This window comes from Myotis yumanensis, unplaced genomic scaffold (genome assembly GCF_028538775.1).
Source record: "Myotis yumanensis isolate MYYU_CA2020_CCGP unplaced genomic scaffold, mMyoYum1.0.hap1 SCAF_9, whole genome shotgun sequence".
Lineage (NCBI taxonomy): Eukaryota > Metazoa > Chordata > Mammalia > Chiroptera > Vespertilionidae > Myotis > Myotis yumanensis.
This window is the reverse complement of record NW_027223760.1, coordinates 16,389,844-16,405,458: the sequence shown is the minus strand read 5'-3', so window position 1 is coordinate 16,405,458 and position 15,615 is coordinate 16,389,844. Positions and strand designations below refer to the sequence as shown.

General features: G+C 40.9%; 1 protein-coding gene across 4 annotated transcripts in view; it reads right to left on the bottom strand.

Moving 5' to 3' along the window:
- The window catches only part of CPED1 (cadherin like and PC-esterase domain containing 1), a 280,292-nt gene that overhangs the window by 220,313 nt on the left and 44,364 nt on the right, over nt 1–15,615 (bottom strand). Inside the window, exon 1 of one of the 4 annotated variants that reach the window (XM_070423795.1) lies at nt 10,151–10,227. The exons of the other annotated variants lie outside the window; for them this stretch is intronic. The gene's annotated coding sequence lies outside the window, so the exon portion shown is untranslated. Of the gene's footprint in view, nt 1–10,150; nt 10,228–15,615 lie in introns of those variants that run through there. 4 annotated transcript variants of the gene reach the window in all.

Genomic DNA, 15,615 nt, shown 5'->3' with positions numbered 1-15,615 from the left:
AATAATGAGAGAGAATCATTGATTGGCTGCCTCCTGCACGCTCTCTACTGGGATCAAGCCCAAGACCCAGGCATGTACCCTGACCTGGACACTCAACCACTGAACCACACTGGCCAGGCCATCCGGCATTTTCAACCAAAACCTTTGATGTGGATTCAAAAGGAAAAACATAAAGACTGTTTCATTCAATATTATTTCTAGCCCAAGAAACATTATAAACCTAGAAGAAATGTCCTGTCTTAATATACTCAACTAAATATTTTAAGAAGATATGAATAAGCAAAGAAAGAATTTCAAATTATGGACTCTATTGTTTGGGTGTTAAAAACAGAGTACATTTTTTATATTCCCCTTTCACTACCCAAGGCACACGCACAATTTCTCAATTTGATAGAAAAAAAATATTAAGCCATAAATGTTTAAAAATGGAAGACACCTTTAAATAATTCAATGCATTCAATTTATCAAGAACCTCCTATGAACAGAACATTGTACTAGAAATATGAAAGTAACTAGCAAAAAGAAAAAGAAAAAGAAAAAGAAAAAGAAAGAGCAGTAACTGCCTTCAGCAATCTACTTGAAGGATCTAAACATTAAAAAGAATTTAGAATAACTTCTAAAGCATCACATAGTTTTTGAGGCTCATAAGAGTTACCCACCATCTCTCAAAAATATTTAATTAATATTTAAAATTCAAGATGAATATTTTAAAAATACACTATAGCATATAAATTTTACTGTAAAATGAATAAAGTAAAACTGAAGTTTTCAAGTCATCTCTTTATACTTCTTACCTAATTCTTGCTACCATGGTCTGAAAAATACTGATTGTTTCCATTCAAAATTCCCATTGCTACACTCATTAAGTTCTACCTCAAACTATTTTCCAGTTAAATATTTAATAGACCTTTTTCACTTTCTTTTCAGTTCTTCCTCCAACTTTAGAAATCAACTACCTCTGCTGACTCCCACAGCCCTTTTTTAGAGTAGAAGCTTATTTGTTGCATGAGTGTTATTCTGCATTCAAAGTTGACTTAAAAAAAAATCAAAAGTCACACTGACTTGTAGCAACTGGGCAGAAAACAAAGCATATTCACTAGCTAAGTAAACCGCACGAAGAAGTCAACCGTGGAGCATTTGGGATACAATTTGTGCCTCGGGAAAATTACAAATTACTGTATACTGTGAGCTTCAGGTCATGCTCACATAGCTGAAAGCATGAGCCTGGGGACGCACATGCCCAGTGTTTCACAGCGAGACTGCAGGCACCCAGGAAGAGTCAAGCCCACGCATGGGGTGCATGTGGCCTGCACAGTGTTTGTTTTGTTTTGTTGTGCAATTTTAAGTATTTGACAAAATGCAAATGTCAGCACAGTTCACATCAAAATCCAGTTCAGCCTTCATTTGAAAACTGGGCAGCACCTGGCCCGTGCCTGCGTGGCAGCCAGTAGCTGGAGCTAAGTACAGCTCCCCACGCGTTCTCCAGTTGACCCTACTGGCCCTGCCTGCTCCCATGCTGCATGGGCTCCGCCTCCAGGAGCAGAAAACAAGGCTAACCCTGGGGTAAAAGGCTGGTGTGTCAGTGTCCCATCAATGCTCATTCAGCAAGTGAATGATCCGTGTTTCAGCTTTCAATGAATTACACTGTTCATTGTGTAAAGTGATTTTGATGAGCTGACTTTAGACTCATTGATATTTGGTCAATTGGTCTTAAAAGCGTATGTGACTATACCCTTTGATTTCCAGATTTGGCCACGCTCTCCCGCAAAGTTGAGTAAGGTTACCTCAGCTCTGAAGACATGTTATTGGCTCTGTTACAGTTAGAAAGGACTGAAGTGTGACTTCTTAGAGTTGTTCTTTTTCTCAGGAGCCTGGAAAAGGCAAAAGTTGCCCTTGATCTTCTTTTTCACTTATGTTTCTTCTCAGGTTGGATTGCTAACGTGGCTCAGGTCCCACTTCAAGCTTGGCTGGCTCTCATCTTTTCTCACTCACACTCTCTCTTTGGACTCTTTTCCACATTTGGCCTGTCTCAGAGCTGTTGTCACAGTTATAAATGGCCTAGGACAGGCTCTTTCTAGGCATTGGGACAAACGTTCATCTTGCTTGGTGTGTTTCTTCTGCACCCAGAAGACTGACATTAGAGTGTAAGAGCTGAGAAGTCAGATTTGGATTTGCGGGAAAACAGGTAAAGTGGACCAGAAAGGTTTAAATAACTGGTCCAAGGTTAGCCATATAGTTAGTGGTGGGAAGAGAATTTTAAAACATGATGTCTAGCTCTAGAGGCCATGTTTGAGACCATTAAATCGTTATCCCTTTGAAAAACAAAGAGGCAACAGAGAAACTTAGCTTTTGAGGCTTTATATGTTAACTTATGCAGAACTTTCAATAACATAACTTTGTGGGATAGAAACAATTATTACACACTAGAGGCCCTGTGCACGAAATTCATGCACGAGTAGGGTCCCTAGGGCTGGCCGGTCATCAGGGCCGATCCTTCCCCAGCTGCCGACTGCTGGCTGGGGCCTTCCTTCATTCCGCGCTGCCCCCTGGTGGTCAGCACACATCATAGCAAGCAATCGAACTCCCAGTCTCCTGGTCAAACTCCCGAGGAGAAACTGTGCATATTAGGCATTTATATATGTACTAGAGGCCTGGTGCATGAAATTCGTGCACTCAAGGGGGGGGGGGGCGGTCCCTCAGCCCGGCCTGTGCCCTCTCGCAGTCCAGGAGCCCTTGGGGGATGTCCGGCTGACCGCTTAGGCCCGCTCCCTATGGAGCGGGCCTAAGCGGTCAGCCGGACATCCTTAGCGCTGCCGCAGAGGCAGAGAGGCTCCTGCCACCACCACTGCACTCACCAGCCGTGAGCCCGGCTCAGGGCTTCTGGCTGAGCAGTGCTCCCCCTGTGAGAGCACAATGACCACCAGGGGGCAACTCCTGCATTGAGCTTCTGCCACCAAGTGGTCAGTGTGCGTCATAGTGACTGGTCGTTCTGCTGTTCAGTTGATTTGTATATTAGCCTTTTATTATATAGGATAGATACTTTATAAGAGAAGAAACTGAGACAAAAAGAAATTATTTAGCTTTGGTATTTTTCCAACTACTGTCCAGTGCATCTATTTTCCTTTGGGACCTTGGAGGAAAAAATGCCTAAAACAGGGATGATTCAGGTATTCCTAGACCCTCACCCAGCAGCAGCACACCCCAAAATGTTATTAGCAATACCACTGGAAATTGAAGTAGAATTTTCATATGTAAAAGAGTAGTAATCCAACTGCACGTGTACTCAGAATCTATAAATATTAATTTGGCCTCCGCCTACTTTTGAAAAGAAATCTCTAAAAGTTGCTTAGATTCTTTGATGGTTAAAATGATTTCTTTCAAAAAATAAAAAATAAGAATAAAATAAAATAAAAACGATTTCTTTCCCAAAGAAACCAGAGCAGGACTAGCCCTCCAGACTGAGTCAAGCCTTTGAATAGAGAGGTCATGGGACATTGTTCTAGGAAAACAGGATGTGGATGTTCCCTTCTCCATCTCAAAATTACAAAAACATGAGAAACACTTACAGGCGTGTCTCCATAAACAGTGAAACCAAATGGCTCAGAGCAACACTCACTGTCACTCCATGGCGCTGGCTCTGGAAGCAATGAGGGCGCCACAGACAATTTCAGGAGTTGTCAGGGCCCAGATGTATTCACTCCGATATGAAATCGCACTGATTGTTGCGTTTATCCTCTCTAAGGTTGCTCGGAAACCAGTGAACATCTTAGTGTTAAAAGGAAGAACAGTTTTTAAAGGTCGTTGTTCTTAGTTTTCATCAAGCGTCTGCCCTAAGGAGTGAGGCTTCCTTTAGAATATTTCCAGTCTCACAGGCAGGCTGCCATGTAAAATAAACAACCATTTCCTGGCTCTCAAATGACTCCCTCATTGATAAGGTCTGCCTATCAGTAATTCAGCCCAGAGAACAGCAGAGAGCAGAGCGTTCTCAGACCGCAGCATTCGTATAAATGCTATTTATTCCCCAGGAATGACAACTGCAATTTTCTGGCACACTATATAAAAATCTCTGAATATTAAGTCTATTTCTGCTTTATTTGTCTTCATAGCCCTTATCATCATGTGACAGATTACATATTTGTCTATTTGTGTATTGTCTGTCTCTCCCCACTTGAATATGAGCTCTATGAGGGCAGGGCTGTCTGTTTTGTTCATTTCCGTGTTCTCAGAACCTACAATAGGGGCTGGAATATAAGATATACTTGCTACATATTTGTTAAATGCATAAATACATGTAACAGGTCAACAATTAAAAAGCAAAAGCCAGTATATTGAAATACTTTTATAAAAACTAAAATTGAAAGATAGTGAGAAAAAAGTGTTAATGTTTTTTAAGAAAGGACATAAAGATATATTTTGGTTCTTAGAATGAAGAAGGAGAAGTAAATATAAAAAATCAAAGTTAACTATTCATTGCATTGAAATAATTATAAAAACAAACAGCCAATTCCAAGTGCTTTACTTATTGGAAACTTTTCTGTGAACACATACATTAGATTGAAGCAGAAAAGATTTATAAAGTATGACTCAAAAAATAAATTTGTCCATGAGCTTCTAAGATGCATAGCTACAAAACCCAAGCCTCATTTAGTTATTCAGGGTATTAAATTTTATACTCCACTAGAGGCCTGGTGCATGGAATTCGTTCACGGGGGGCGGATCCCTCAGCCTGGCCTGCACCCTCTCCCAATCTAGGACCGCTGGCTCCTAACCGCTCACATGCCTGCCTGCCTGATCGCCCCTATCCACTCTGCCTGCCTGCCTGCCTGATCTCCCCTAACCACTCACCTGCCTGCCTGATCTCCCCTAACCGCCTCTGCCTGCCTGCCTGATCTCCGCTAACCACCTCTGCCTGCCTGCCTGATCACCGCTAACCACCTCTGCCTTGGCCCCTGCACCTGGGACCCAGGCTTCCCTCCTCCAGCCAGCTGCAGGCACCCAGGACCTGGGCCAGCTTTTCCCGGGCAGGCCGCAGGCACCTGGAATCCCAGGCAGTGCCACCCAGGTCCCGGCTTTGTCAGGAAGGACGTCCAGAAGACGTCCAGTCTATCTGGTCTAATTAGCATATTACCCTTTTATTAGTATAGATAAGGATACAATTAGGCTGATTTCCTAAAATTTGTTTTCTTTCAGTGTGAAATACTAAAGATGTTTACTTTTTAAATCATATATAATATAATATCACATAAGGCTATTGCACATTCCACCATGCCATCTCTATACCCTCTCTCTTTAAGATTTTTAAAAATATATATTTTTTTATTTCAGAAAGGAAGGGAAAGGGAGAGTGAGAGAGAAACATCAATGAAAGAGAATCATTGATCAGCTGCTTCCTGTATGCCCCCTACTGGGGATAGAGCTCACAACCTGGGCATGTGCCCTTGACCAGAATTGAACCCAGGACTCTTCAGTCCACAGGCAGATGCTCTATCCACTGAGCCAAACAAACTAGGGTCTGCATCTTTTAAGGTTCATTAACCAGTTCCCTTAACTGAACACTTAATATGATGGATCTAACAGAGGACCCATAGCTTATTTTATTCATGGCTTTTTTTTAAGGATGGAAAAATACTTGCCTTCTTACATCTAACACTGATTCTAGTAGACACTTAGCAGATATTTACTGGATTGAATATTTCAATTTTTGGAATGCACTTGAAGAAAAATCATATATACAGAACCTTGAGATCTTCAGTGAATTTTACAACATGGCACAATATCTATTTAAATCTGGTTCCCTACCCTCAGAGGCTGGTTTTTCCTTGTTATGCCTCTGGCTTCTTATCCTTTAAGAGCTGATGATGAAAACTTTGCATTTTATCACAAAGAAATTCTCAACCATTCTCTCCCTTGATGTTCTAAATCCACACCAAGGATCAAGCTTTTCTGTCCTAATGTCGACACTCCTTCTGCCCTATGAGAGGTTGTAAAGGACAATAAGATGGTTTATGTGAAGAGTTTTGAGGTTCTGAAATTCTTCCAACCTATGCAAAAGTTCAAGAAAACAATATTATGCCTAAACTCTTGCAAGTGTTTAAAAGGTTCCTGCTTTGAAGAAATTTTCCTTTAAGAAGAGCATGAAAGGAAATAGAACAGTCTATTCCTCTGAAATAAACTCAAGACATGTTTAATTTACAGAGCTTGCTAAAGTTCCTTCCATAGATTTTTAATGACTTCTTCAGACTTTTATGCTACTTCTGTTGCTTTCGGTTGCAGTGTAACAGATTGAATACGTGTGTATGTGTGTTTAAAATTTTACTGCTTTCAATATTATTGTCCTTCTGGGGAAAAATACTTACTACTGCATTTTTATCAAATATCTGATGTCTGAAAGCCTTAGCACTTAAAAGAAATCGACGGTGCAGCAACTTAAAAATCAGACTATATCTAGTGCCCACATACTGGCTTCTAACACTTTTCTTCAATAAAAGAAATCAAGGTTCCTTGGAGGGTTGGCTGATTCAAGGGCTGGAGTAGTATATATACACAGGATGAGCCTGGAGCAGCATACTGCCAGAAAAAAAAAAAATGAAAGAGCTCAAAACAAACAAGCAAACCAGCCAGCAAAAGCAATGATGGAGGTATGTCAAGGTGACACAGGACTCAATGGCTAAAGCTGGACACAATTTGAGCAATGAAATAAGTAATATTGGATTATCATCCAAAGCATAAAAACAATCCATAAGACCATATTGAGATAAACCAAAGATTAAATAAATAAATAAGGTCTGAAGAGACAAGTCTTCCATGCAGAAAAACTCCAAATAACATACATAGTTACTCCCCCGTCAAGGATGCGGAGTCCAGCTTACTCCCTTGGTGGAGGCTGTGCATAATGACATCCTTCCAAAGACTTCAATATGGAAAGCAGAAGTAAAAGAAAAACCTGGCAAGCGCTGTCAAGTTATCATCAACAGCAGTAAGTCACGCTGACAGTATTGTACCCCTGATATAATGTGATGAGAACCATTGTGGTTACTCCCCCAAACCACAACCCCATTCTAATCATGAGAAAAACTACAGGCAAATCCCAATGGGGAGGCATCAAAATGCCTGACCAGTTCTCAAAACTGCCAAGGTGATGAAAAACAAAGAAAATCTGAGAAACTGTCTCAGCCAAGAGAAGCCTGAGGAAGCCTGGCGACTAAATGGAAAGTGGCATCCTGAACGCGATCTTGGAACAGAAAAGGTACATTAAGTAAAAACGAAGAAAAATCTGAATAAAGATTTTTTTAAAAATCAGAATAAACAAATTCTACAGAGGCAATAATATGATGATGGCTAAGTATATGGCTGCAGCTAGAGGTAAACTCTCATATACTAATTACCTGTCTCCCCAAGTATTTTATGCTAAGAATGCTGTATTTTAAAACCCATCAGCACTACCATGCAGAAAGTGGAAAATAATTGCTTTTTATGCAAAATGCATTCTTATGTTAATAAAAATTTCAGTGGTATTTAAAATTCAGAGAACTGAAAAATACATCAGGTTTGGAGTTTGACACCATCCGCTTAATATATGCAACCCCTGTCTGCCCTAAACGGTTTGGCTCAGTGGATAGAGCATCGGCCTGCAGACTGAAAGGTCCCAGGTTTGATTCTGGTCAAGGGCATGTACCTTGGTTGCGGGCACATCCCCAGTAGGAGGTGTGCTGGAGGCAGCTGATCGATGTTTCTCTCTCATCGATGTTTCTAACTCTCTATCTCTCTCACTTCCTCTCTGTAAAAAATCAATAAAGTATATAATATATGCAACCCCCATTATTCTATACTCTTTACATTTGTTACTATTTCTCTCTAAACTCAACTCCTGTGGTGATTTCATTTAGAGACATTGCCTTAGCTCTTGCTTCTCTGCTATTGACTCCAAAATTTACCATTCTTGACCTTTCTTATATTTCCGAGAGCTATTTCCAGTTACAGGCTAGAACACATGCCCTGCTGAACAAGTACAAATCTAAACCCGTTACCTGCTGCCAAAAAACCTGTCTTTCCTTCTGCTCTTCTTACAATCAAAGGTGTAGCCACCCTCTCAAGCTAGAAACAACCTCCTCTTTAATTTGTACTTGTCTCTCATTCCACTTCCCACTGATTTCCAATTCCCATCCATCCTCAATGAGAATCTCTTAAACATTTCCTGACCTTTCCAAATCCTATCACATTCTCTAAATCTAAGACCTTGCCAGCTCTTCAAAGACTCCTAATTCGTCTCTTTGCTTCGAATTCCTGTCCTCCTCTAACTCATCTTCTGCCCTACAGCCTCAGTCATCTTCCAAACACACAGCTCTTATCATTGCCAGCACAAAACAGATCGATTCCTCTGCCAAGCAACCACGGCCTTTCAGAGCAGCCTCAACCTACTCTTCTCGTCTCATTTCCCCGAGAGCAGCCTCCTCCTTCCTCTTCGGCCACCAGGGACCGCTTGTGGGCCCCTGAGACTCCAAGCCCTATAGACCTGGGTGCCTCCAGCAGGCAGCTCATGCTGCTGAGTGTCCTCCCGTCCAAACTCTGTGGAGAAACCACTGCTACATGCCAAGGATTCTACTTGAGACACCTTCCTAGATACCCACATTCGAAATTGGTCCCTTCCTTGTCTGCCCTTCACACTGCTTCTATTGTATCTAATATTATTACGGTTTAACATGTACCTCCTTCTTCCTCAGAAATGGTTCCCGGACCTGCAACATCTTCATCCACTAAAAGCTTGTTAGGGATGAAAAGTCGCAGCCCCCAGCTTTGACCTGACCCAATTAGAAGTTGTCAGCAACAAGGCCCCCAGGTGACCTGCCTGCACCTGGGAGCTTGAGAAGGGCCGATACACACTTCTGCCCTGTAGTTCCTTGGAAAGTCTCACTCACCTTCACAACGCTCTCTCCCCCGCCCGCACCAATGAGCTCTTACGGTAAGTGAAACAGAAATGTTTCGTGTCAATGATAAAATAGCGTGATGCCTGGCTGTCCTGTCATCCTCATAACCCTTGCTAGGAGGCTGGTGCTTAGGCTGGGTTCTTTTGGACTTGACATGAGTCTTTGACAGACACTCCTAATACCAAATTCCTCAGAGTGGCACAAAGAGTTTTTAATTAGCATCGAGACACTTCATTTAACTAAGTATGATTCTTTCTTCCTGTTTTATTAAAAATCATTTTGCATGACTTCTTTAAAATGCAGTGAATAAAATCTAGTCATCTGTGGTTTCACATTGTATAATAATGCACCGGGGACTTGGAGAAATCTGAGAGGGGGGAGGCAGTCATTGATTTAAATTTTCTTCCAAGAATAATTCCACACTAATTCAGCACAGATGAGAATTAAGTCTTAAGAAAATACAATTCACTAACATGGGAAAAAGGATCAACTCTCGCCATGGCTTATTACTTAGTGCCAAAAGTATTCTGAGATTACACATCTCTTATTCATAATGCATTATTTTCATAATCTTTGGAGATTTAGTTATCCCAATCATAATATTTCTGTAAGATATTTGCGGGGCCAGTCTTATCTTCCATTTTCAAATCAAGCGATAGATAACCTGAAGGGCTTGGTCAAGGTCAATCCAAAAAGCAGTTACGGGCATAAAACTCAGACACTCCCCTCCCCAGCAATAATAATACCAACATTAGGTGGATGATATGAGAATGAAAGGAGTAAATACTTGTGAGGTGCTTAGAACAGTGTCTAAAAGAATTTGTTTAATGAATACATAGGTTGGTGGCAAATATATCCCAGATCCAGGTGATGAACTTTCAAGAAACAAAATGTGCCCAGCCAGCATGGCTCAGTGGTTGAACGCTGACATATGAACCAGAAGATCACAGATAGATTTCCAGTTGGGTCACATGCCCGGGTTGCGGGCTCGATCCCCAGTGCGGGCCTCGCAGGAGGCAGCCAATCAATGATTCTCTCTCATCACTGATGTTTCTATCTCTCTCACCCGCTCCCTTCCTTTCTGAAATCAATAAAAAATATTTTTAAAAAGAAACAAAATGTGACTTCTATGTGTCATACAGCCTATTATTTAAGACTTCTGAACAGATTGATATGATATAAAGGTCATTTAAAAAACACATGAAATAATCTCTCCCCCAACTCACTGCTGTCTTCTCATGTTTCTTCAAAAGGCCTTCCTTTCACAGGAGAAGGATAGGTTAACCCAGTGGACACTGGTTGGTGCTTTCAGTCTATGGAAAAGAAAGGCCCTCGTCAACAGCAGGTCCAGTTCACCCACGCACATTCTCTAGGACAGGGCTCTGCAGTTTCCCTCACTGGCACTATAAGTGCATTTTCTAGAACAGGTGACATCGTAAGCCTTCAAACTAATGACGAAGGAATGTCAATTTTCATGCGTGAGTAGCAACAAGCCCCAAGTGGTAGGCACAACCTGGCCAGAAAGGCAAACCTTGTGGGACCCAAAGTGGGTGCTTTCGGTAAGGAGGGATCGACCAGGGGGCAATGGGTAAACAGGGCTATTGCCTAAGCCAGGTTACATCCACTTCACAATTTTCTTAAAATTGGCCCTGCTCCCAGAAGCTAAGGGGATATCAGAAGTGCCTCCTGAAACTAATCATTTTGTTACCCATGAGATGAATATTTAGGTCAATTTGAAACAGTGCCAAGTACTATTAAAATGTACCATACTTTATTTTTTTTTATTTTTTTAAGACCTAAAAATTGTTTATTTTAGAAAATTTTCATTTAGTATTTTTGGACTGAGGTTGACTATAGATAATTGAAACTGTGAAAAGTGAAATCACGGATAAGGGGTAGCTACTGAACTTAACTATCAACATAGCTTAGCCATAAAATGTACCATACTTTAAAGTGTGTTGTTCTACACCTATGAGAACAATATTTTAATCCCACACAATTTAACAGAATTCTGCAAAATCATACTTGCCTCAATACTCATAATATTAATTTTTCACCTCTCCAGAGATGTTTGGAACATAATTTGCTTTTTTCCCCTAACTATTTACTGCTCAAATTTTGTATAGCAGTCTCATTTCCCTTATTTAAAAGCATTCTCTCTCTTCATTGACATTGTAAATGTTAAGATTTATGTCTAAAATTCATTATGTTTTGATGCTTTAATGTCTAAGGATAATAATGCCGGTTTAAAAAGTATAAGTATTTTAAATTGTATATATTTTCCCAGGTTGTTTCCCCCTGAAAGGCTACATTTCACATTTCCACAAGCAATGTATGAGAGCATCCTTTCCCAGACTCCTACCAGCACTAGGTGGTGTCACCAATTTTGTGTTTTGCCAGTCCTGCAAATGTAAAGTGACATGGTATAATCTCAAATGTCCTGTGACTTTTTCTGAATTTCATGATCTTCTTTGTTTTCAAGCAGCTTATTCAAACTCTTAGCATTAAAAAAATTATAAATAAAATATTAAGTTAAAAACAGCATTATAAAAGCACTTTTAATTAATGTGCAGATAAAAGTTCCTTTCTATTAAAAAATTAAATTGATATGTCATTTTGACCCAATCAGATTTAAGAACATATTATCATCTACTAGAGGCCCCGTGCACGAAATTCATGCACTGGTGGGTAGGGGTGGGGGAGGGTCCCTCAGCCCAGACTGTGCCTTCTCGCAGTCTGGGATCCCTCTCGCAGTCCAGGACCCCTCGCTCCTTACCACCTGCCTGCTCGCTGCTCCTTACCTCTTGGCTCACTTCTCCATAGCATTGCCACAGAGGCGGGAGAGGCTCCTGCCATCGCCACTGCACTAGCCAGCTGTGAGCCCGCCTCCTAGCTGAACGGCGCTCCTGCTGTGGGAGCGCACTGACCACCAGGGGACAGCTCCTGTGTTGAGCGTCTGCCCCGTGGTGGTCAGTGCACGTCATAGCAACCAGTCATTCTGCCAGTCCTTCCGCAGTTCAGTTGATTAGCATATTAGGCTTTTATTATATAGAATTACTGAAGATCTACATGGAATGAGCACTGCTGATGGAAATATTAAGCTAGCAACCATCCCTTTGTAGAGGAATGTAGCAATAAGAACCACAGTTTTAATATTTCCACCAACTGACTCAATAATTCAGCATTACACTCAAATCTCCCAAATGTTATGTAAATGAATATTGTAGGAAAGTTGTATTTATAGCAATTAGTTGAAAATATTCTAACTATGTACCAAGAAGGAAGGACTCAGTTAAAAATTATGGTTTACCCAGACAATAAAATACTAAAAGTCATGAAACAAATAGTATTCATGCAGTTGCAGGAAACTAGCATGAGGCTGTGGTTGAAGGCTCAGGCAGGAGAGGGCTAGTCCTCGGAACAAACCTCAGCCCCGCCGTTTATGAGATGCACCACTCAGTTCCTCATTTGTGAAACAGAAAGTCCTATCTTATGGACTAGGAGTGAGAATTCAATGAGTTAATGTATATAAAGTGCATAGCAAGTGCATTTAGTTAATAATAAAAAAGGCTAACAAAACTGTTGATATGAAAATTTATTATAATTTTTAAGCTGCTATGGCAAAACTTCTTTTTAAAATATATTTTTATTGATTTCAGAAAGGAAGGGAGAGGGAGAGAAAGAAACATCAATCATGTGAGAGAATCACTGATCGGCTGCCTCCCACACGCGCGCCGCGCCTCCCCTCCCCCCCCCCCCCCCCCCCCCACTGGGGATCAAGCCCGCAATCCAGGCAAGTGCCCCGACCAGGGATCTAACCTCTACCTCCTGGTTCACAGGTCGAAGCTCAACCACTGAGCCATGCCAGCTGGGCCTAAACTGGGTGCTTTAGGTAAGGAGGGACGGATCAGGACAATGGCAAAACTTTTATCATAATGTCAAGCTTTTATTTGTCAAAACATGTGGGATAAACTATTGTAAAAAGGCAGGAGGCAAAAGGACAGAATGTATGTTTGCATGTGTGCATGTATGTGTGTGTGTGCACGTGTGTGTGCATGTGTTATTAGAGACACACCTGGAAACATGCACAACATTGTTAACCATGTTATCTCTGGGTGGTGGAATTTGGAGTAACTTTCACTTTCATCTCTTTATTTGTGGATACTTAATTCCATATTCTACCATAAACATGTAATATATTTGTAAATGGGAAAACCATTTTCTAAAAATGTGGTTAAAATATGCATCCAAGTAAAGAAATAATATTCTCTGGGAAAAACTACATTGAGTCTTTTCACACATCGTACATCATTCAAGGTACTGTCAACGTCAATTAACTTAAATAGAAACAAAAAATGTACAGAAAGCTAATTTGGACCTCCATCATTTTAAAATTCTAAACATCTCTGCTGTAATGCAGTGCCTTTAAAATACTCAGTGTGACAAAGTAATAGGATTTCTTGAAACAAAATTCAGTGTGGGCCTGAATTCAGTGTGAGTCATGCTGTGTGCAGTTATGAGTTGGAGATTTCAGGCACCACACAAAATAAGGGCTTGCTGGTAAATCTGAATATGCCATTTCTCCAAAAATGGACAAATAATGAACAGAAATGCTTGAGTAAACAAACCAATGCGAGTGCAAACACTCACTATTCCTGATACATTGGCTATCTGGACCAGCCTTCAGATTAGCATGGAATGTGCCTGCCTTTCTGGCATTCCCAGCATTCCTTCTGTGATGCAAATACCAATTTCCAGCAGAAAAGTCTTCTGTTTTACACTACAGCTGTGAATTTGGATTTCCATGCCGTACTTCCATAGAATAACAGGTAAAGTTCTCATACTTAAAACAACCTCACTTAAGAAAATGACACTTTTCATGTTGGTGAGGTTTGGGGAGCTGGGAAATTTCTTGCATATCTAATAGGCAATGTTTTAACCTCCTCAGGTAGAATTTTGACAACATGAATGAAGAGCTTTAAAATGGATCCTCATTCTTCATGCCCCTAAACTAAATTTTAGAAATCTATGCTAAAGAAATCACTTGAAATGTACTTAACTTATTTACAAAAATGTTGTGAGCACATTATTTACAACAAAACATTCTTATCTAGATTAAGAAATACGATTCATATCTAGATTAAGAAAATTAAATTCAGTATTAACCATATCTATCTAATACAAGTTTATATTGCCATTGAAATAATGTTTATAAAGTTTTTATGGCATGTGTTTGGGATAAATCATGTTACTATATTCTTACCTTGGTCTCACTATCTTCAAGCAAGCCCAATATGTCCAAAGACAGTTTAAATTCAGCTGCTTACTTTTCAAGTGGGGTCATTGGCCTTGACTGTAAAGAATTGAGCTACTGTAAGATGTACCCAGCTTTGCATGTCAACTCATAATGGGTTTAGGATCTATGTATATTTGTGCCTCATACAGCACAGTCAAGGGTTCGGTTTCGGTGAGCCTGAGGAGGGGCGGTGAAGAATTAAAGCAGACAGACAAAGATGCAGCTGGGACCTGGCGGATCTCCCATGCCTGGATGAGGACACAGAAAGACCCAGCCTGCAAGCTGAGGCTTTATTTTATAGTCAGAGAAAAACAAGGAAGTGGTCAACATAGTTACAATGTTCTTGTGAGTTTCACTTGTTTTGTCAGCACTTGCTGCACCCCCCACAGCCCATTAGCTACCAGGAAGAAAGTAGGGAGGGCTATAAGGTTAAGCTTAATTATGCTAAGAGGGCTCTGCCCTCCAAGCTGGGACTTGTTTGTGGCCCTGCCACAGGTCAGTCAGAGGCTTAACCCTAGAGCCGCTCCCTACATATATTTAGGAGTAGGGCATCTCACCAATGTGGAAAGTTGATTGAGGGCCTGGTAAGGCAAACGGGGAATTGTTTGGCCACTAACTATAGCAAATAGGCAGAACTTCTTTGTGCTTCTGGAAGAACCACTGAAAACCTGCAATAAAGAAGTACCTATCCCAGCAATTCTCAGCACACAGTGCAGGACCAGCATGTTAGCATTACCCGGTCGCTTACTTCTTAACCAGCCTTCCACTGTTACCGAACCAAAGCTACTCATAGCAGAGCCCAGCAATCTGTGACTTACCTAACAAGCCTTCCTGACAATGCTGAAGCACATTAAATTTGAGCATCAGAGTCCTAGCAAATAGGTAGGTACTATGGTGGAGCTTTGCCAAAACTAAGTACTTGAAGCAAACATTCAGACAGGGATTTCCTTTCCCTTCTGATAATTACAAAATATAAAGCTAGCTACAAGAGAAGCAGGGACCTGGAGTCATCTCTGTCCTCTACACTCCATCATCAATTGTTTGGTTTCATCAATTGCTTGGTTTCTCTGATAATGAGGTGGAATGCTGAACAATGTTTTTTAAATTCCAAGAGTTCCCTGATCTAAATGGACCATTTTGTTGCATAAATGATGAGAGTCACACATGACTCTCCTGTTTTTCCTTAGACAAGGAGCTGAAATGAGTTATTATGGTTATTAAAAGGTTATTATTATTAACTAGTTGGCAGAATTCTTCCTTCTTTGAAAACTGAGACATCGCTGGCTTGACTGACTCTGAAACAAGTTTACAGAGAACACAGCGGTATGAGTCCTGTTCTCCCCTTGGCTTTGCTGAGATGCATCCTGGTGTGTGTTTCATTTTGCCCTGCCATAC